Below are 22,657 nucleotides of genomic sequence, written 5' to 3' on the forward strand. Positions count from 1 at the left end.
GAAGGAAGTACAAACCAGTAAAAATGGATCTCTTTATCCTGTCCTGGCAGGTTTGGAAGAAATTGGGAATGGCTTCTGTAAAGGTTGGTAATCCTCCAGTAACTACAGCACCCCCACCCCCATATGTACTGGTACGGGTGGCTGCTGCACACTACTCTTCTGTTTCTCAGACCCCTGTATTTTGGATATTGGACACCATATCAGAGTGGTACTGTTACATCACAACCAAGTTCCCCTGTTCAGCTCTCATCTTCAGAACACGCATCTGCAGTCAGGGGGGTTTCTTCTTCCTATCATTTTCAACAACAGCAGCACTAGTATTTGACACACCTGTAGCTCATCACATGCACTCACATGATAGGGTAGGACAAGAGGCTATTGTTTCTGCAGAGGATCTCCTGGCACCTCTGGGGGCTAATAATAGAGAGCTTGTTCATTGCCCTTGGATCCCTGCTGATTTGCATGCTACATCTAAAGGTTTTCCAAATATTAGAGAAGATCCATTAAGATTTACGGAGGAATTAAAAACTATAATAGAATATTGCAACCCTACTTTGACAGATTTAAACCAGCTGCTTCAGATAGTTACTTCAAATGAAATAAAAAAACAGTTACATCAGAAGGCTGAAATAACAGATTTTACTCCTAGGGAATGCACTAATAGACAACAGTATGGCATTGTTACATAAAAATACAAAAGTATGTCAAGTTAGGACAGATTGGTCAAAGATACAGGCTTGTAAGCAAAATAAAGGGAAAGCCCCTGCAGATTATTTGAGTAATCTTAAATCTGCATTTGCTAGACATTCAGGAATACCAAACCCAGAAGAACAAGCTAAGCCAGCTTTTACGGCTGATTTTGTGCAGAGTCTGAAAGCCCCTGTTCCAAATCAAATAAAGCAAGTGCTTATAGACTGGCAGGAAAAGGACTTAGAGTCCTTACTAAGTGCCATAAATCATCATACTGACTGTCAAAATAATAAAACAGGGCTAGCATGGGTACTGTGTAGCAGCAGAATTCAGCAACTCCACTGAAGATACTTTTCTTTACTGGATTTTTGTCCTTTAAACAAGAAAACATGGATTTTTTTCTATACAGTATCTTAGATCTAAACTTCTTTTACAAGAAAATGTAAAAAAAAAAAAATGAAAGTGGACAAATTTTCCAGTCAAAAATATACTTGGAAAAATCACAATTCATCTGAAGAGAATTCCAACATGAGTCACTCTAAGACAGGCAGCTGGGACTCCAGTATGAAAAGAGACTTACAAACTCTAATATCTAACCTTCAGGACTTAACTACAAAAACTGACAAAATTGACTCAAAAATAGACAGCTTTAAAGAAAAAGCCACTAAACAAATGAAACTACTACATGATGATTTGAAGCTACAGAAAATCCAAATATCTAATATAGACGAATCCTTAAATGACATGGATGGCAGAATTCTGGAGAATGAAAACAATACTGAATTTCTACTTAAACAAAATACTGTGTTACAAAGCAAGTCAGATGATCTTGAAAATAGATCCCGTCGAAACAATCTAAGGATTTTTGGACTTCCTGAAAATATTGAGGGCAATAACATGGCTACTTTCCTTAACACCTGGATACTTAAAACACTTGACTTAACAGAAGCTTTGTCTTTTGGAATAGAAAGAGCACATCGAGCACTAGCTGCTGTAAACAGCACTAACAGAAAGCAACCCAGATCAGTTATTGTTAAATTCTTGTCTTCATCGGATAGAGTTGGTATTAAAGACAGCTTGGTCTAAGTCTCCACTAAAATACAATGATTCAATAATCCGTTTTGACAATGACTACTCTACACAAGTCATTACCAAGAGGAAAGTATTTTTACCATTGATTAAAGAACCAAAGAAAATACAAATAAGACTCACCTTTTATTTCCTGCAAGGTTGAAAGTCTTCCTTCCAGAGGGTCCCAAGATGTTTGATGATCTGGATTCTGCATTGTCCTTTGTTAAAAATCATAAAATATTGGAAAAATTAGAAGAAATGGAAATGGGCTAATTCATCTCTTAAAAGATCGGCATCTAATTCCACATGGAAAACTAATGAAAAACAAAAGAGACTGAAAAGTAAATGAACATAAGTCATTCTTTTCTAATACAGTGTCTTGTTGTTTGGACTTTAAACTATTAGCAAATCTATACAGTTATAATCTATTTACAAGGTAAGCTCATCTTTCCATTTGTTATGTTAAGCATATATAAGGTTTACATCTATATCAAAATTTTAATATTAATCATTATATTACTGTCTATACCTTATTTTTCTCACAGATAAACCTTATTATTCATCTGCTATTAGCAATCACTACTAGCCTTATAGTATAAATCATAATAGTATGGTATTTTCCCAAAATATAGTAATAACTTAATTATTGTGGGACTTAATATATGATTTAACTTGATGTAGCCAAAATACAGTCAAATATTAATATAACAGCTTTTATAAGACACCTCTAATACATTAATAACATCAAGACAAAACATGTTATGTATAATTAACAAATCCCCTATGTATAGTGTCTTTTACAGATATAAATCTAAGATAGAACATTTGTTATGGCTTTTAATAGACAAGCTCTTATTTGGGAAGTGCTATCTGTATGTGTTTGGGAAGTGCTATCTGTATGTGTTTTTTTTTTTTGGGTCTAAAGATTTAAAAAGAAATGTTATGACTATGGTTCAGATGTGTGTAGATTATTCTTAATATCATTTCAAATGCATTGGTTAACTTGTTCTATGGAATTGGTCATACATGCTTTACACACTGTAATCTGCTTGGTTTGGGCTCCCGAGGCTCATACTGTTATTTTCCTGTAAAGAGAAGAGCAGAGGAAGGAAAAAAAGGCTCATTAACATTTTAAACTGATTTTCCTGCCGATTACATATAAGAAACTATTTCACTCAATAATTACATCGCGACGATCATCCGCGGGCTTCAGCCATTCCCGAACCCTGTTACCAGCTAAGAAATCTTCTCCTTATCATTTTCTCACATTCTCGGATGTGCAAGGCACCAAGATGATGTCAGCGCTAATGGACAAGCGCATACAGGAAGTGGAAAGCTCAGCAGAAGCCAAGAAGTGACTGATTTGTGTATTCCTTGTCATCGTACATAATATGATTCTTGAGAGGGCAACATACCAACTGCAATGTGATACGGTAATTAGCTGCTACTGTTTTATTAGTAATTTATAAGCCTGCAACTTTTATGAGCACAAAGTGTGTTTACAACGTATACGGCAGAAAATGAGTAATGCAATATTTTGTACAGAAAAGGGACAAATCTTAACTTCACAGTCTGTATGTGTTTGAGTCCAAATGTGTATGGGTTTACAAGAGTGTGTGATTGTGTGAGTGTGGGTGAGTGTGAGCAAGTGTGCATATGAGTTACTGCTTTTGCAGAACTGACTTTCTTATTTTATAGTGTTCTACCTAAAAGTCTGTGAAGCTGGATATTAGTGTTTCATACTTCTTACAGCTTAGAAACTATATGCTGATGCAAAACATGGTGCTTTATTAACTTGTGTAACTTAATTAGAGTAATATTTAAACTTTTTCCCTGATTTTTCCCTCATTGTTTTTGCTATGCCTAGAATTCATGAGCAAAGATGTTGAGAGGTGTACAGAGAAGTTCAGATTTATACAGAAAATAATACCTATTGACTGCACCTGATTTTGCAAAATGTATCTAAATTTTGTCGTACATCTTTTACCCTGTCCCTGATTTTTCTTATAAATCACAGACAAAACAAATCAATAATGTTAGACAGTACAGTTTTGCACTTATTGCCAAACAAATCTGTGATGACTCAAACCTGTGGCTCTATTAACGTTTAAGTGAAGTATAGTAACAGCTATACATTGGTCATGATCTGCCACTTCCCATTATTTTCAGCTATATCCAGAATTCCTGAGGAAAGAAGTAAGAGCTATGGAAAATAATACCATTATGGTGGGAATAGCTGAAATAATACTTTCACATACATGATACTGGGGAGTGAGCTCTCCCGAGGCATAGCCCATGATGTATAGGAGAAGCAAGGTAAAGAAGAGCAATAACTGGAGAAGGTGTTTTTCATTTTCTTTCTGTTAGACTCTTAAAAACTGCTTATACTACATTGTTCCATTTTAAAGTAATTGTGATATTGCTTGTCAATTCATCCAAAGCAGCTGTGCGATTTCTTTGCCTATGTGATTATTTTGATCGGAGGGATTTGTGTATAGTGTGTGCAGATGCCTGAAAAGAGCAGATATAATATTCTGAGGCAGAGAGTGAAACAATATTTAACACAGAGGCCCAAGGGGAATGCTGAGTGCTAGGCTGTACTTCATTAGGATTTTCCTGTAAAGCTAGAAAGGCTCATCCAGACTCTGCTACACTTTGCTGTGAAGGAAAGGTTAGTTTGCTGTTATTTTTTGTATTTCTGTATTGCCTTTCTATATTTTGAATACTGTAGTTTGTTTTCTTTATCTTGTGTTTTGCTTGCATTCTGTTTTAAACAGCATATTAAAACTTCAAAAGAGACCACAGCTCTCTCTGTTCTGAGTCAGGCAGAAATAAGAACTGATTAATTAAGGACTCATTCATAAGACAGAAGAGGTCACTTAAGGTTAATCACTTGTTAACAGAGGGGTGGAGCTAGGAACTAAAATTTCTATTTAAGGAGTAAACTAAAACATTTCAGAGCTTTACCAGAAAGGCTCATCCAGACTCTGCTACACTTTGCTGTGAAGGAAAGGTTAGTTTGCTGTATTGCCTTTCTATATATTGAATACTGTAGTTTGTTTTCTTTATCTTGTGTTTTGCTTGCATTCTGTTTTAAACAGCATATTAAAACTTCAAAAGAGACCACAGCTCTCTCTGTTCTGAGTCAGGCAGAAATAAGAACTGATTAATTAAGGACTCATTCATAAGACAGAAGAGGTCACTTAAGGTTAATCACTTGTTAACAGAGGGGGTGGAGCTAGGAACTAAAATTTCTATTTAAGGAGTAAACTAAAACATTTCAGAGCTTTACCAGAAAGGCTCATCCAGACTCTGCTACACTTTGCTGTGAAGGAAAGGTTAGTTTGCTGTTATTTTATGTATTTCTGTATTGCCTTTCTATATTTTGAATACTGTAGTTTGTTTTCTTTATCTTGTGTTTTGCTTGCATTCTGTTTTAAACAGCATATTAAAACTTCAAAAGAGACCACAGCTCTCTCTGTTCTGAGTCAAGCAGAATTTTGCCCTCCCTCCCACCCATTTAAGTTGTCTTGTTAAATACCACTGTCTTTCTAGTTGCCCGCCTCTTATGTTAATCTGACCATATATCTCATTTCTCTCTACTTTCACTGGCCTATGTGAGTAATCACAAAACCATCACTTTTGAAATCCCACCCCTTCAATTATTTAAATTTATTGGCCATCCTACAGTATTTCATAGTACCAAAATACAAAAGTAACCACCCCTTTCAGTCCATCTTGCTGTTTTAAAAATAGTAACTCTCCACTAAACCTTAACTTTTTAAACAGGTAAAACTCAAGTTACCTACTTTCATATCTAACTTCTCTAGTGCACACTGCAGAGTGCATTCTTTTCAATCTTACCTTTAAGCATCCCTGTTACTAGCACTTTCTCTAATACCTAAAAAAATCATCTCTACTTGACTCCAAGTAGACTATTCTCTATCTGTTAAACCTAGCACTTGCTCCTACAGTACTTATTACCTTGATACGGCACTCTTATAGATAGCACCCCAAAAAGGCAAAACCCCATTTCTCGGTCACCCACATCCCCCGGCATCTCTTTTAAAGTTTTTTTGTCTAGTCCTTCTAGCATGTCGAGGGATCAGTTGCTAGTGTCCTCTCCTGCTCAGCTGGTGAACCTGGGAATACTGAGGCAATGTTACAATTGCCTCATGTACCTGAACAACCCTCTCCTCCTCCCACAAAACACAAATACATGCGAGAGATGCAACTATACGGCCAAACTGGAGGCTGAGCTCTCTCAACATAGGACTGGCAAGACCAGTCAGGAGGAGAAGGTTACCACACACACTATAGACCCAGTCTCACATAGTACCATCACAACCTCAAATCATACACATAAACACACAAAGACATACTCGGTGGCTCTGATCAAAAATCTACCAAAACAGCAGAGGCCACCAAAGCAGACACCCAAACAACCACCACCTCAGAACACAACACCTGCAACACATAGACCTCACAGTCAGAGTGTCAAACAGTCACAGCCCTTAAGGCCAAACACAATGCCAGACACACTAGTCATTGGTGACTCCATAGTCAGACACACTGACGTCCCGCTCACCAGACTGAGTAAGGAGAAGGTCACAGTAAGCTGCCTGTCAGGTGCTAGAATCCGCCACATAACGCAAGCACTCAGGTCTCTCAACAGCAGGTACAAATACGACTCAGTCATTGTCCACGCTGGTGTAAACGACCTGAGACGTACCTCCTTGGACTACATGAAAAGAGACATTGAGGAGCTCTCTGATTATGTAGCCCAGGCAGGTATGACCCTGACCTTGAGCAGTATCCTACCTTCACCAAGAATGATGCCACAATACAGAGATAAGATGATCAGCTTTAACAATTGGCTTAAACTCTGGTGTCATTCAAAGGGGATCCAATGTCTGTCTGCCTGGGATGACATGCTGGACAAGCCACGCTTAAGCCGGCCGACGGCTTGCACCTGTCACCCTGGGATTCGGATATTGGCAAGGCTCTTGCCACCCCATAGTGCCTTTTTAGGCAAGGCTCAAATTCTAAACCTACCACCCTAGAACACAAAAAGGAAAAAACTAAGGGTAATGCTGCTCAATGCCAGAAGTCTAAATCTCAAAATGCACTTTTCGAGGCCCTTCTCAGTATGGAGGACATCGATGTCTGTGCAGTGACAGAAACCTGGTTCAAGGCTCCTGAGAGCACCCCAGCACTATCAGGTTTTACCTCTTATCATGCGTTCCGGCCCCAAAATCCGGACAATACCAAGAAAGGAGGGTATCAATATTCATCAAAGACACCCACACCTCAAGACTGGTGGCAACGCACGATGCATCAGAGACCATCCAGGTGCAATTAACCATAGGCAAGACTGCTCTGCAAATTGTAGCATGTTACAGGCCACCCTCACAAACTCAGGAACCTCACATGGCCTTCCTGAAAACACTAGAGGGATAAATGTATCACCAAACACCATCATACTAGGTGACTTCAATTACCCTAATATAGACTGGGAACACTACTCAAGCCCAAACACCCTAGCCCAAAAGTTCCTGGAATTCATAAACTCAAATGCCATGGAACAACTAGTCACCATCCCACAAGAGGAGAAAACATACTTAATCTCATCATCACGAACATGGGAGCACAATGTTCAACACCGAAGTATACCCCTCACTGGTGAGATCAGATCACAAACTGATCTCGCTGGAGGTCCTCATCCCACCCTCACCTGAAATAAAAAGACCACAGTAAAGAACTTCTCAAAGCCGACTTCACACTTCTAAAGACTAGTGTGGTCTCCTTTAAGGCCCCGAGCGGCGGAAAACAGTACTCAAGCAGCTGAATCACTTACAAATGCCTTCTACCAGCACCTGCAGGACTGCATGGATAAGGCAATCCCAAGCAAAACAAAGACTCTTTGTACCAAAGGCAAGCATCCAGTCTGGTGGACCCCAGCCATAAACAAACTCTACAACAAAAGGAGGAAGCTACTACAAGATAGAGCAAAATCCTTAAAAGGTAAGACACCCTTGATCACTATAAGTAAAAAACTAAGAGCTCTCATAAAATAATCCAAAGCAAATTTTGAGAGAAAAATAGCTAAAGACTCAAAAGACAATCATAAGGCCTTCTTTAGCTATGTTAGAAACCTGGGAGGAACCTCCCAGATATGCTCAGAACTAGTTCAAAATGATGTGAAGATTACTGATCCTACAGACATTGCCAACATACTGGCTGACAGGTTCAGTGCAAACTTCTCCTTCCCAAAAGTAGAGATATCTATACCAAGCGATTGCAGCCCCCCAAACATCTCCAACGCCCAAGTGAGAACTGCTCTCTCCAAAGCAAAAAACACAGCATCCATGGGACCTGATGGTGTCCCCGGCTGTGTGCTCCACGAACTCAACGAGGAATTAAACCCACAGCTCGGACAGCTGTTTAATCATAGTCTTACCTCTGGATACGTACCCAGGGAGTGGCGCACTGCAACTGTGGTCCCACTTCACAAAGGCGGTGCCTCCACCGACCCTGGAAATTACCGGCCCATTAGCTTGACAAGCCTTATCTGCAAAGCCATGGAGAGGATCATAATGGACCTCATAAATAAAGACATAGGGAATTTGCAGACTTTGGATCCATCCCAGTTTGGCTTTGTCAAAGGAAGATCATGCCTTCTAAACTTGGTTGACTTTTTCGAAACAGTCACCAAAGCCATTGATGAGGGAAAGGCAGTCCATACAACCTACCTTGATCTGGCGAAGGCCTTGATACAATACCCACTCGGGTATCATTGAAAAACTCATCAGCTTAAATGTTAACCCATACATCACAAGATGGGTTGCAAACTGGCTGAGTGACAGAACCCACAGGGTCAGAGTTGCTGGCGCCATGTCAGACTCAAAGCCTGTCACAAGTGGTGTACCACAGGGCTCAGTCCTGGGCCCACTCTTGTTTGGCATCTACTTTTCCAGTACAAGCAAACACAGGAGGGTTATGGCTGACAAAGTTTGCAGATGACTGCAAACTGGGCCATAGTAGAAAACACATCTGACACAGATATCCTTCAGAAGGGTCTCACAGAAGCGGATAACTGGTGCCAGAGCCATGGCCTAAAGTTAAATGCCAAAAATGCATAGTCATACCCTTCGGGAAAAACAAGGTTACCCTAGCTACCAAATAGGTGGCAATCCACTGAGCATAGAAGAAGTTATCAGGGACCTGGGGACCCAGGTTGATAGTAGTCTGTCATTCGACACCCATGTAGCTAAAGTAGTTAGGAAGACCTTCTACATTGCCCACCTTATCATGAAGGATTCTCATCTAGATCAAGGGAGGTCATAGTCTCCCTATACTCATCACTCATCAGACCAATGATTGAGTACAATGCCCCATTCGGAATGTATCTGACCCGACACTTGCAGCAGCTGAAGAGGCCACAAAGTTCCTCACCAAAAGGATAAAGGGTCTCAAACATCTGTCCTATGCTGCCCGACTGAAAGAACTCCAGCTCTATTCAGTCGCTTACCGCTTGCTCAGAGGTGACCTTTGCCTAACATACAAGGCCATGTCAAACCCAGATTTGATGAATATGCTTCACCTCAAAAAATCTAGATCCGTCAGAGCCACAAGGGCGGAGACTTAAACCTCGACGGCTATTAATAGGGCCAGCTGGAGGATAGATTCATCACCCAAAGACTCCCTATGCTGTGGAATAAAATCCCGGTATATGTGAGGCAGAGCACCTCGCTGGCCTTGTTCAAGAGAAATCTTGACCAATGGATGGGAGATCGCAGATATACCCCAGGGATACAGTGTCACTGCTCAACAGAGGCACAGCAAAATAATGGGTATAGTTCCCCATGCTAAAGGGGTGGCGTAAGCCACAAAACTATGGGCTAGGCTTGTAAATGCCCTCGGGCAGATAGCCTAGTATGAACCTATGAACCTATGAAGGAGTGATCAGCCTACTGAAGTTTGACACTGACACTTAAAAAAACTTTACTAAAGTAGAACAGTGGATTTGGTAATCCATGTTTAGCTTATGAATGCCTATTGTTTTCTGGTGAATCATAGATTTCTGAGACAATAACCCTACCTGTTTATAATACCTTTATGCTTTTACACAGACTTTAGAGGAATTTTAAATTGTAAATCAATGCAGGGAAGGCTAGACAACATTCCAAAACATCCATTAGGGTCAGTGAGACCTGGGCTATTTTACTGTTACTAGATACAATAAATGCTGCTGTCCAACAAGAAGCCAACTGTACATCATCAAAGCAGAGATAATAGATGCTGGTAGAAAGGTACCTCACTGCACGCTTCATTTTATATATAGCATTCACTAATCTAAATATTTTCTATTTTTTAAGATTTTTTTCTTTCTTATCTGCACCAATACCTAGTGGTTTTTGTCTACATCTACTCATTGATCCATTCATCTGTTAAGCATCTGTGTTTTTGGAAAATGCAGTTACGTAAGTGTCCTTTCTATCTCTAAGTGTAGTATTCCTTCTGCAAAGTATGTTGGCCACCTGGATCCTATTTTAAAGGTTTATTTTAGATATACTAGACTTTTTTTACATAAAAAATACTCTTAGTTAATGAGAGCTGACCTCTTGATGCTTGTGTTATGGTGTACATGGACAGATGAACATAAAGTGATTTGTGGGACTGACTGTTGTGTTACTTAAAACTTGAGTATGTGTAGACAGTAATATACTTATTAGTACTTTTTTCCAAGATTTGCAAGACAAGTTTGTCCACTTCTATCAAAGGATGAAATGTGAACCTGTATTCTTTATTGGATTATTATGATGAGAACACTGGGACAGGGCAATTCTGGACTGCTTAGTGCTATATTTTCACTTGTTTATTGTTTTTAGAAGAATATTACATTTCTATATAAGACAGTATGTATTACATTGAGAGGAATTTTGAGAGATTCATTTGAATGATTTAAACAAATATCTCTCCATCTTCTATATCGCATACATATATATATTTGTGAGAAAGGAAACAAAACATGATTAATGAATGTATATTTGATAACTTACAATACTTCTGTTAACATAATAGATCTAAGAAGCCTGTTTCTGACTGTATATATCCTTGTTTGAAGAAAATTATTAATACAAAATAGTTTAATAACTACTGATAGATATTACTATCATATTATTCTAAGTTAAAAGCAGTTAAATAGTAATTAGTCAAATAGTTATATACTATCCTTATGATACTTTATATTAGAGACTAGCTAATATTTTTTCTATGTTTTATACATACACAATGATTTACATTGTATTTCATTTTCGTAATTAACATATTATATTAGATGAAATATATCTAGTTAAAGTTTAATAGATTTAAGTTAAGATAATCACTAGTTTTATATCTAATCACTATTACTTAATACATATTACTGGTGGTAGCTGTGTTCTGTTGCTACAGGTTAAGGGTTCGATTTCAGTGGCAAATGTCATTGAGACAGGGAGTTTATAACTCCAGGCAGGGAGCTGTATTGTGTTTTTATAATATGTATTATATCTTCATTGTTAAAAAATAGTTTCTTTTGACATCCATTTTAAACTATCCAAATAGAATTATAAGTTACAATGCTTATGATATATGTGTTCCCACTATGAATCAATGTATAGTACTTGCAGAATGAACACATTTATGGATGGAAAGAGATTCTCAAATTACACATATTGTATTGATGTGTTGTTAATTAATCACACACTCATACCTATATAACATGACTATATTAAAAGGCATATCGATTAATATAAATGTTCTAAATAACCCCATCAAAAGAGGTAGTTTGTTTAAATATCTAACCTTACATAAACCAAACTTAACTTTTTACAGGAAACTCATTTAATAGGAGATAATATTAAGTTCTTGAACACTAATAAATATACAATCATCGCAAGGTCAGTATATACAAAAAAGAAAAGGGAGGTTGCAATTTTATGGGACAAATAACTTCCTTTACCAAGAATAATTAAAACATATCAAGATAATATAGGATTGCTATGTTTAGCCATTATTGAAATAAACAAAAAAATATATACAATATTAAATAACTACTGGTTACTGGGAATAGGTACTAATACTATCAAACAACTTTTATCTCAAATAATATCTCAGTCTGAGGGAAATATTATCATGGCAGGAGACTTTAATTGTATTCTAGATTTAAAAGATACAACCACTTTAGCAAATAGAAAAATTACCCCACAAGGAAAGCTATTAATAAAATGTATAGACTCATACCTACTCAAAGATATTTTTGACTTCACTGATCATAGCTCTCTAAAATACACATTCTATTCCAATAGACACAAATCATATTCCAGAATCGATAGAATACTATTATCCACACAAATTATAAATTACTTAAATAACAGCAAAATCATTTCTTGTCCAATCTCCGATCATAATTCCATTATATTTGAATTAAATATCCACAACATCCCTAATAACCCCATCAAATAATACCTGCATATCTTATCCAACAAAGATTTTCAGTCATTTTTAAATGAAGAAATACAAATTTTATAGATATAAATTCAGCATCTAATACTCATGACATATATGTTTGGGATGCACTAAAAGCTTACCTATATGGACAAATTAACAAATGGTATTACAATAAAAGGAAACCATGGGATAAAGCTATGGAAACATTACAGAACAAGCTTGATTTATTGCATCTCAAAAATAGAGACCTCTCTCTTCTAAAAACATTAGAGAGGAAATAAGCAAATTAAATGAAGAATATAGAAACATACTACATCATAAGACAATGATAACATTAGAAAAATATAAATTCCTTGCTTATTCACAAAACCCTAAACATTTAACTAATCTCAAGAATAAAACTAAAAGAATGAATAAACATAACCATATTAAAGAAATATATTCCCTGAAGAAAAAGAAAGAAGTATACAGTATACAAGATATAATAGAATAATTTAAAAGTGACTTTCATACAATTAATCAAGATACACATACTATAGAAAGTAAAGACAACATTAAGCATTTTATTAATAAAAATCTTCATAATAAATTTAATAAACAACAAATAGAACTTATTGATAAACAAATTACCCTAGCCAACATACAAACTCAAATCAATAAGCTCAAGCAAAATAAGGCACCTGAAAATGATGGTATCATATCAGAAATATACAAAGTTATACCCATATCAGCTATTTCATTACTCCATAAAGTATATAGTACAGCTCAAAACAACTTCCTAATACCTCCCTCATGGAAATATACATTCATTTCACCCATCTTAAAAGATAACAAGCACCCTAAATATTGTTCCTCTTACAGACATATTTCTTTATTAAATACTGACTACAAGATGTTTATGAACATATTCACTGAAAGACTAAAAAAGTTTTTACCCCAATTAATTGATGAGGATCAGACAGGTTTTGTAATCAAAAGAAACACTTATGATAATATAAAACGAACATTATCCCTTATTGACTTCTCACAAAAGAAAAAAAAGAACCTAACTTTAATTAGTTTGGACATAAACGCTGCTTTTGACTCAATTAATTGGGATTACTTGTTAACATTATTAGAGTGTTTAAATTTTTCATACAATTTTATTAACCTACTAAAACACTTGTATGATGGTACATTTGCTTATATCAAATTAGGTGCATAAAAAATTCCTATCATAAAAGGTACCAAGCAAAGTTGCCCACTATCTCCATTGTTATTTACAATGAAAATACAACCATGGGCTAATGATATTAGGAATAATAATAAAATAGAGGGTTTAGAGCTTGAAAAGGATATAAGAGCCAAAATGTAATTATTTGCCGATGATGTTCTCATCTCTACAAAAGGAAATGATTCTTCAATATCAGCCCTGTTTGATTTGATTAAGATTTTTCAAAAGATATCTGGGCTGTCTTTTAATGACAACAAAACTAAAATTTTACCCATACACTCAAATACAAATAACAAATCTAACTCTCAGCAGTTAAGTAGTACAGATCAAATTACTTATTTAGGAATAATTCTAGCTAAAAACATCAAAACAATAATGCAATTAAACTATAATAAGTGTTTTGCAAATATTCAAAACCTATTTTTAAAATGGAATACAATAACTTTCACTACAGAAGAAAGATTGACTATTTTAAAATGATCATTCTACCCAAAATATTATATATTATACAATCCATTCAAATACTCCCTTCAAAAAAATGTACTAATAAGTTAAATACTTTAATATTAAAATTCGTTTGGTCCAGGAAAAAAGAATATCAATCAACATCAAAACAGTTGGAACAATGGTGGGATAGCATTCCCAGATGTAAACCTTTACTCTATTTCCTCAATAATCAAAACAATTACTCAACTTTTAGATACTACATATTCAGCTAAGTGGAAACTGTTATGGGTTTCATCAGCTATACAGCTAATTTCCAGACCATCTACACACAAATTAGAAATAATAAGTAACCCCTTTTTATGGATTCTAAAAGATTATTTCACTATACACATAAATCTCAATCATACTACTAGCTACATTCATAATATTATAACAATTTTTTAAAAAAATTATATATAAACACCCCAGATACAAAGAATGCTTCTTTTTGTTATTCCCCATAGCTTTCACACAAGAATTTTTATAACTTCAAACATAAATAAAATTACCATATTTAAGCATAATGATCTTACGTTTTGGTTCCAACTAACATCAGGATATAAAACCAAATCAGTTGAATACATAATACAGGAATATCAAATAGACAATACAATGTGGCTAGACATGCAAACACTTTTACTAACTCTAGCTAATAAATTAGAATTGATCTCATCAATTACTAAACACGAATCCAGTATTCTACTATACCATTATCAATCAATCTTACTTCATAAGCATACATATTCTGGCAAACTTTCTTTTATTTATAGAACTATGAGGGAAGAAACTTTCAGCTGTCCACAGAACTTCTGGAACTATTTTTACTCTATCAATAATAATCTTCCTACTGATTTAGACAAAGCAAAAATATTACAATCAGCAGGGAAAACTATTTTATCTTTGAATTGGAAATTATATACATGGAGATATATAAACAGATAATTATACACTCCTCAATTAATGGATAAAATAAACAAAAAACAAAATATTTGTAATAAATGTAAATCAAATATAGACATAAACTGGGCACATATGTTTTACGAATGCCATATTTTAAATACTTTCTGGGGAAAATAAATAGTTTACTACAGGCACTTTATTCAGACAATTTCACATTAAATAAATCTCTGGTGATATTTAATACTCCTGTTCCACAATGTGTCAGAAAAATAAAGTATCCACTATTATGGGCAATCCTGGCAGTAGCCAGAAAGACCATAACAAAAAATTGGATTTCAGAATCTCCTCCTTCCTTTTCTGAGTTCAATAATCTGTTAAATGTTGTATGCCAATTGCAATTAAAAACTATAAACTCAAGGACAACCAAAAAAACACACAATCTTCGATTGTGGGTTAATTTGCAAAACTTTTTGAAGAAGGACGAATCTCTATAACAAATTACATTAGTTTGTTTCTTTTATAATGACAATTTGCATTATAATCAGATATCAATAACACAATATAAATATATTAATGGATGTCTATGTAAATACTTTAGTTGGTTCATTTCTGTTAGTTTATATCAAACATGTAATTTATATAATGTAATTTATATATGTTAAAGTTTTCAGGTTACAGTTTTTACTATGATTTCATGCGATTGTTTACAATTTTGAATGTATTAAAATCAATAAAATTGTTTTAAAAAAAATAATAATAAAACAGGAGGGGTGGAGCCTGAATGGATAACTGAAATCATCAGTATTTTAGAGCTCCATATAACTAGTTAAATAAGACAGGAAAAATATTTTTTTTTTTCTTTAAAGTATAAATTCTTATAGATAAAGGCCTAATTTACATAATTAGAAACTTTGGTGAAGTTTTACAAATAATTTCCTGCCAAAAAGCTTGGAGATATATTCACTTGTTAAAATGAGCCACTCAACGAATTCTCATCAGGATGCTGCCTTAAAGAAGGAACTACAACAAGTGGCATCTACTCTGCAGGAGTTGTCTTTGAAGATAGATGATTTTAAAGAGAACCTAGAAAATCTTAAAACAAGCAGTCAAAAACAGGCTGACACCCTCAAGGAAATGCTACAACAATACCAGACATGGATAACAGGAATAGAGGTTTATCTAAATGACTTAGAAAGCAGACTTATGGAAGTGGAAACACAGAAAGAACTGCTTCTTAAACAAAACACTTGGTTGGTTAATAAAGTAGATGACTTAGAAAATAGGGAGAGGAGAAATAACATGAGGATTTTTGGACTACCTGAAAACACAGAAGGTGAGGATATTATTTATTTTTTATCAAGCTGGATGTCTGAATTTTTTAATTTAAAAGAAGAACTTTCCTTTGGCATTGAAATGGCACACAAAGCTCTTGGGAAACCTGCCACTAACTCAAAATCTCCTCCTAGGTCAATAATTATCAAATGTCTTTCATACTTAGACAAGGAACTGATTTTAAGATGTGCTTGCAGGAAGGCACCTCTGAAATATAAACAGAGCCTGATAAGATTTGATAACAACTATTCATCTAGAATAATGGAACAAAGGAAAAAAGTGTGGCCAATGATAAAGTTTCTGAAACAAAATAACATCAAGGCACAACTTGCATATCCAGCTAAATAAGAATACTGTATGCCAACGAGATGAGGACTTTTATTGATGTAGAGGAAAGCTCTTCATTTATTAAAACTAATAACGTGATTACTTTACCAGAAGATATGGATTGGATGTCGCCTTTTCTCAAGAGAACAAAAGAAACAAATGTCTGGACAGATGTCAAAAAGAAGAAGCAAAAGACTGATACTGTTACAGCCAAATCTCTCAAAGCATCTACTGTGATATGAATTGTTTTAACAGTACTTTAAAGAACCAATTTTACTGCTTGGAATTTTAAAACAAAGGTAACTAACTACTGGAATATTTATCTATATTTTTTAAAATAGATGACACATGAGAGTTTTCACATTACCTCAGGTATGTAAAACAGGGTACTTTTCTTTCACAGAAGGAGGGTTATATACCACATAAAATATTTATACTGTAAATCAACATACATAGTATATGTGTATTTTCTCTTAATTTTCTTTTTTTCTTTCTCTCTCTTCTTTCTTTTCTCATTATCTATTTTAACTGCATCTTGTCTCCCTTTCTAAATTCTCTCATATTTACTATACTAATATAGTCTGTATATATTTAATAACTCACTATCTATATATAGATAAATGTTGTTGTATCTTTCGGCTTTTCCTGGTTAGTGGTCACCACAGCGGAACTCCGGTCCGCTAATGATTGGCAGTAGATATTTACATACCAAGTTGCCAGCTCTGATGCACAACCTTCAACGAAGGTACGCCCATTCATGCATGTCTTCACACAGAAGATGCTTTTAGCTGAGAATCGAACAGGACAACGTCTTTCTGTGAGGCGACAATGCTACCGCAGCACCACCACTGCAGTATAGTCTAAAATAATCTAGTTTTAAGGTAGATTAATTGGAATAGTGAACTTAATTAATTATTATTACAATATTTATTAGATTAATGATAGTCACTGTTATGCTTATTGGGATTGGGGACATGTTTGTGATTAACTCTGAAATGTTCCATTCATGTACATATGTCCTTTGAATTATTTCCTTTTAGTATTAACAAATACATAAAAACAAGGAGGGAAAAATGTACTGTTGGTTAAGAGAAGTGAAGCTTTCTTCACATTCTATTTGCGTTGCCATAGCAACAGCAAACAATTGCTACAGTTTCTAAGGACACTGTGAACCTGCAAAGTGCATTTAGCCTCACAGATAACAAATAATAAGAACAAGTAATGTTGGTTAGTTATTAAAATGAAAAACAACCTAAGCAAGGTAAAATAAATACATTGTAGGACTATTTGTAAATATTTTATGATTTATCCCCATAGGATTACATATTCCTGGAAACACAGCTGAAATGTTCCCAAAGTGCATGTGCACTTAAATGTAGCTGCTTGATTCAAAAGTATTACTCAGTTTAACATGCTGATTTCACAAGCTGTCTTTACTGTAAAGGTTACATTTTATATGTTACTTGAAATTGTCAGTCTCTAGTGCACATGAAAAGATACATATTACTTTTTGCAACATGTTATCTTATAGCAATAACCCACGCCTGGGTGTGGGTAATGCTGGATTTACCCACGGTTGGCATGGACCAAACAAAGACAACCGTGGGTAAATCCAGCATTACCCACACCCAGAAGTGGCTTATTGCTATTATACAATGACATTATTTAAGAAAAGAAATAATTACTTTTCTTAAATAATGGCATTGTATAATGCCTCTTTGCTGCCCTTTCGCAGCTGTCTGGTGTTCATGGCAGTTCTGATGTACTGCATGCCTATGCAGTACATCAGAGCTGTGGGCAAAAGCAACGGAGAACGCAAGATCTCCGTTGCTTTTTTGTCTCGCTATGTTAAATGGGTTTAACATAGTGAGACAGGTTAAAGCAACGGAGATCGCAAGATCTCCGTTGCTTACTATTGTGTCGCTATGTTAAAGGAGTTTAACATAGCGAGACAGCTTTAAAAAGCAACGGAGATCTGCGTTGCTTTTTAAACCTGTGTCGCTATGTTAAACTCTTTAAACATAGCGAGACATGTTTATATAACAGAAAAGTCCGGGCGACCGGACCTTTTTCCGTTAGTATATTGAGGGATTTACAATGGGCACGCTGGTTGGGCTGGCCAATCAGCGTGCACGTTTTAGAGGAGGCATTGTATAATTGCAGTTACCTCACACTCTGTACAAACTCACTTGGTAACTGATAGCTATTCATTTAAAATATCAGTTTAAATATTAAATGTGCCCTTGAAATGCTATTGACATTATGACAAAATATAATCTGAACTGTAAAATGAATGACTTGAAAGAAGTGAAGTAATGCATAGATTTCATAGACAGTTCTTGACACTACAGTAAAAGTAAAAATATATATTCACAAGGAAGTATTGAAATGTTTTAGTCTTCCAGTTAAAATAGCTTACTGTCAACATTTTGTGATATCAGAAAGTTTGAAGAGCTACGAAATTACTATTCTTTGTCTTTATAATGATTATTAGACAGATGTTAGACTCTGCTTAGTCTAATGAATTGTGACACATGTTTATGAGGAAAAGTGAACTCAGTTATTCACATTGGACTACACATTCCTGGAAACTCAACTGAAATGTCCCCAAATTACTTGTGAATTTAAATGAAACTGCCTGATTAATAACCATAACTTACTTTAACAACCTGAATCCATAAGCTATCTGCTCTATATATGCTACATTATATATGTCACTTGCATATGACAGGCTCTAGAGCACACGAAAAAATACATATTATTTTTGCAACATGCTATATTTGCACTAATCATACATTCTAAACTAACTCCATTGGCAGCTGACAAAGTTATTTATTTGGAACATCAGTCTAAATATTATTTGTGCCCTTGAAATGTTGTTGCCGTTTTGACAAAACAAAACCTGAATTGAAAAAGAATGATTTGAAGAAGTGAAGTATTATACAGATTTCAAAGACAGCTATTGACACTACAATATAAGTAGAAATGTATACATGCAAGGAAATTTTTAAATGCTTTATACTTTTAGTTAAAATAGCTTATTGTTAATTTTTTGCTTTATCAGAATATATAAAGAGCTAGGAAATTATTTCTAATTTGTCTTTATAATGTTTACTAAAGTGATGTTAGTCACTGACTTATTTAATGGATTGCGAGTCATGTAGAAGACGGACTGCTGAATGTTATTTCTGTTTACCTATGTTTGCTGAATTTCTTTTATTAGTACTGATTTAAAACAAGGTAAAGAACGGGAAGGGACATCTCTGTTTTTGGTCAAGGGAGGAGAGGCTTAAGAGTATTCTAACTGCACCGAGAACTCTCTAAGATGCTCTAAATACTATTTGATTAATACTTACCTAAGGTAAGTCTTGATTACCATATAGGTACCTTCACATTCATTCTAGACCTGATGTGATTACCCATTCTGGAAGCAGGAGGTGCACTATGCAGGATGGGAACTGTCAGGGTGATCATAGTTCATTCTTAGACATTGCTTTGCAAATCTATAAATATGTAAAAGCACTGCACACTAGAATGTAGGGCACCTCTACTCAGAGTCAGGATACCACTGATAAGCCATTTCTTTTCATAAGTGTAAGTTAAAGTTGGTGAGCTGAAGATTGGGAAAGTAAAGGAAGACAGTACACCTACAGTAAATTCATATTTCATTGGTAATCACTCATTGCCTCCTGTAGAGTCCTTTTAGGTTGATAGGTTCATACTAGGCTATCTGCCCTGGGGCAATTATAAGTATAGCCCGATTTTGTTTGGCTTATGCCACCCCTTGATTTGAGTATACCGTGCCCTTTTTAAGGTTTAGTTTGCTGTGCCTCTGTCTAATAGTGACATGGAAGTAATCCCCGGGACAAACCTACAATCCCACATCCACTCATCAAGATTCTTCTTGAAGAGATTCAGTGAGGTGCTCTGCCTACCATGAATTGAAATTCTGTTCCAGAGCGAAGGGAGCCTCTGGGTTATGAATCTGTCCCTCCAGCAAGTTCTATTTATTTCAGTGCTGAGGTTCAAGTCCCTCGAGTGTGTGGCTCTAAGGGACTTAGATTTACTGAGGTGGAGCATGTCCATTAATTCAGGATTGGACATAGCTTTATATGTCAGGCATAGATCGCCTTGAAGTAGGCAGTATGCAACAGAGTAGAGCTGGAGTTTTTTTAACCGAGCAGCATATGGCATCTGTTTGAGTCCCTTGATCCTCTTGGTGAGGTACTTTTGGGGTCTTTCTAATTGCTGCAGGTGTCGGGTATGGTACATCTCAAAAGGGGCATTGTATTCTATGATGGGCCTGATGAGGGATGAATAAAGGGGCACGATTACCTCTCTTGATCTAGATGAGAATCCTTTCATGATGAGGTGGGCTATGTAAAAGGTCTTTCTAACCACTTTGGCAATGTGGTTGACAAAGGAGAGATTGCTATTAACTTGGGTCCCCAGATCCCTAATTACTTTCTCTGTACTTAATGGGTTACCGCCTATGTGGTAATTTGTGGGCACATTGTTTTTGCAAAAGGGTATGACTATGCACTTTTTGGCATTTAGCTTTAGACCATGGCTCTGGCACCAGTTATCCGTCTCAGTGAGACCTTTATGAAGGATCTTTGTGTCAGCTGGAGAGTTGATTAAGGCGCCTAGTTTGCAGTCATCTGCGAACTTGGTGAGCCATAGTCCTCCCACGTCGGCCTGTACCTCGGAAAAGTATATACTGAACAGGAGCGGTCCCAGGACAGAACCTTGTGGGATGCCACTTGTGACCGGTTTCGAGTCTGACATGGCTCCAGCAACTCTCACTCTGTGGGTTCTGTCTTTGAGCCAGTTTGCGACCCATCTTGTGACATATGGGTTTATATTTAAGCTGGATACCTTATCTATGATGCCCGAGTGGGGTATTGTGTCAAATGCCTTTGCTAGGTCCAGATAGGCTGTGTGGACTACCTTCCCTTCATCTATGGCTTTGGTGACTGTTTTGAAGAAGTCAACTAGGTTCCAAAGGCAGGATCTGCCCTTGCCAAAGCCAAACTGGGTAGGATCTAGTGTCTGTAAGTCCCCAATGTCTTTGTTTATGAGCTACATGATGATCCTCTCCATAGCCTTGCAGACTAAGCTAGTCAGGCTTATGGGGCGATAGTTTCCATGGTCCGTAGAGGCTCCACCTTTGTGGAGTGGGCCACTGTTGCTGTATGCCATTCTGTGGGCACATATCCTGTAGTGAGGCTGAGATTGTACAGCCGTTTTATTTGAGGGATTAGTTCTTCTTGGAGTTCATGTAGGACGCAACCCAGGACGCCATCTGGTCCCATGGAAGCAGTGATTTTTGCTTTGGAGAGGGCAGCCTTCACCTGAGCATCAGAGATGTTTGGGAGGCAGCCCTCTGCCGGGATAGATACTTTTTTTGGGGGGAGGGGGTGGAGAAGTTTGCACTGAACCTGTCTGCCAGGATATTGGCGATGTCTGTGGGTTCAGTGTATTTTTTGTTGTTTAGAATCAACTCAGAACAAGTCTGGGAGTTGCATCCCAGGTTCCTAACATAACTGAAAAAAGCCTTATGATTGTCTTTAGTGTCCTGAGCATTTTTTCTCTCGAAGTTGGCCTTGGAGGATTTTATGAGGGATCATAATTTTTTGCTAGTACTGATCAGAGATGCCTTCCCTATTAGGGATTTTGCTCTATCATGTAGTATCTTCCTCCTTCTGTTGTACAGTTTATTTATGGCTGGGGTCCACCAGACCGCCTTTGGATGTTAGGGTTTTGGTTTTGTTTGGGATAGCATGATCCATGCATTCCTGGAGGTGTCCATAGAATGCGTTTATATAGGATTCTGCAGTTTGGGCCATAGTTTCCACTGGCCCTGGGGCCTTGAAGGATTCCACTTCAGATTTGAGAAGTGAGAAGCTCGCTTTTGAGAAGTTTTTCACTGTGGTTTTCTGGGCTGGGGTTGGGGTCGGGATGTGGACATCCAGTGAAATTAATTTATGGTCTGATCTTACCAATGAGGGATATACTTCAGGTGTGGAGCATAGAGTCCCCATGTTGGTAATGATCAGGTCTAGTATGTTATCCCCTCTTGTGGGAGTGGTGACTAGTTGTTCCATAGCATTTGAGTTTATAATTTCCAGAAACCTTTGGGCTAAG

The sequence above is a fragment of the Protopterus annectens genome, chromosome 1.part1 (genome assembly GCF_019279795.1).
Source record: "Protopterus annectens isolate FY-2018-M chromosome 1.part1, PAN1.0, whole genome shotgun sequence".
NCBI classification, from domain to species: Eukaryota; Metazoa; Chordata; order Ceratodontiformes; family Protopteridae; genus Protopterus; species Protopterus annectens.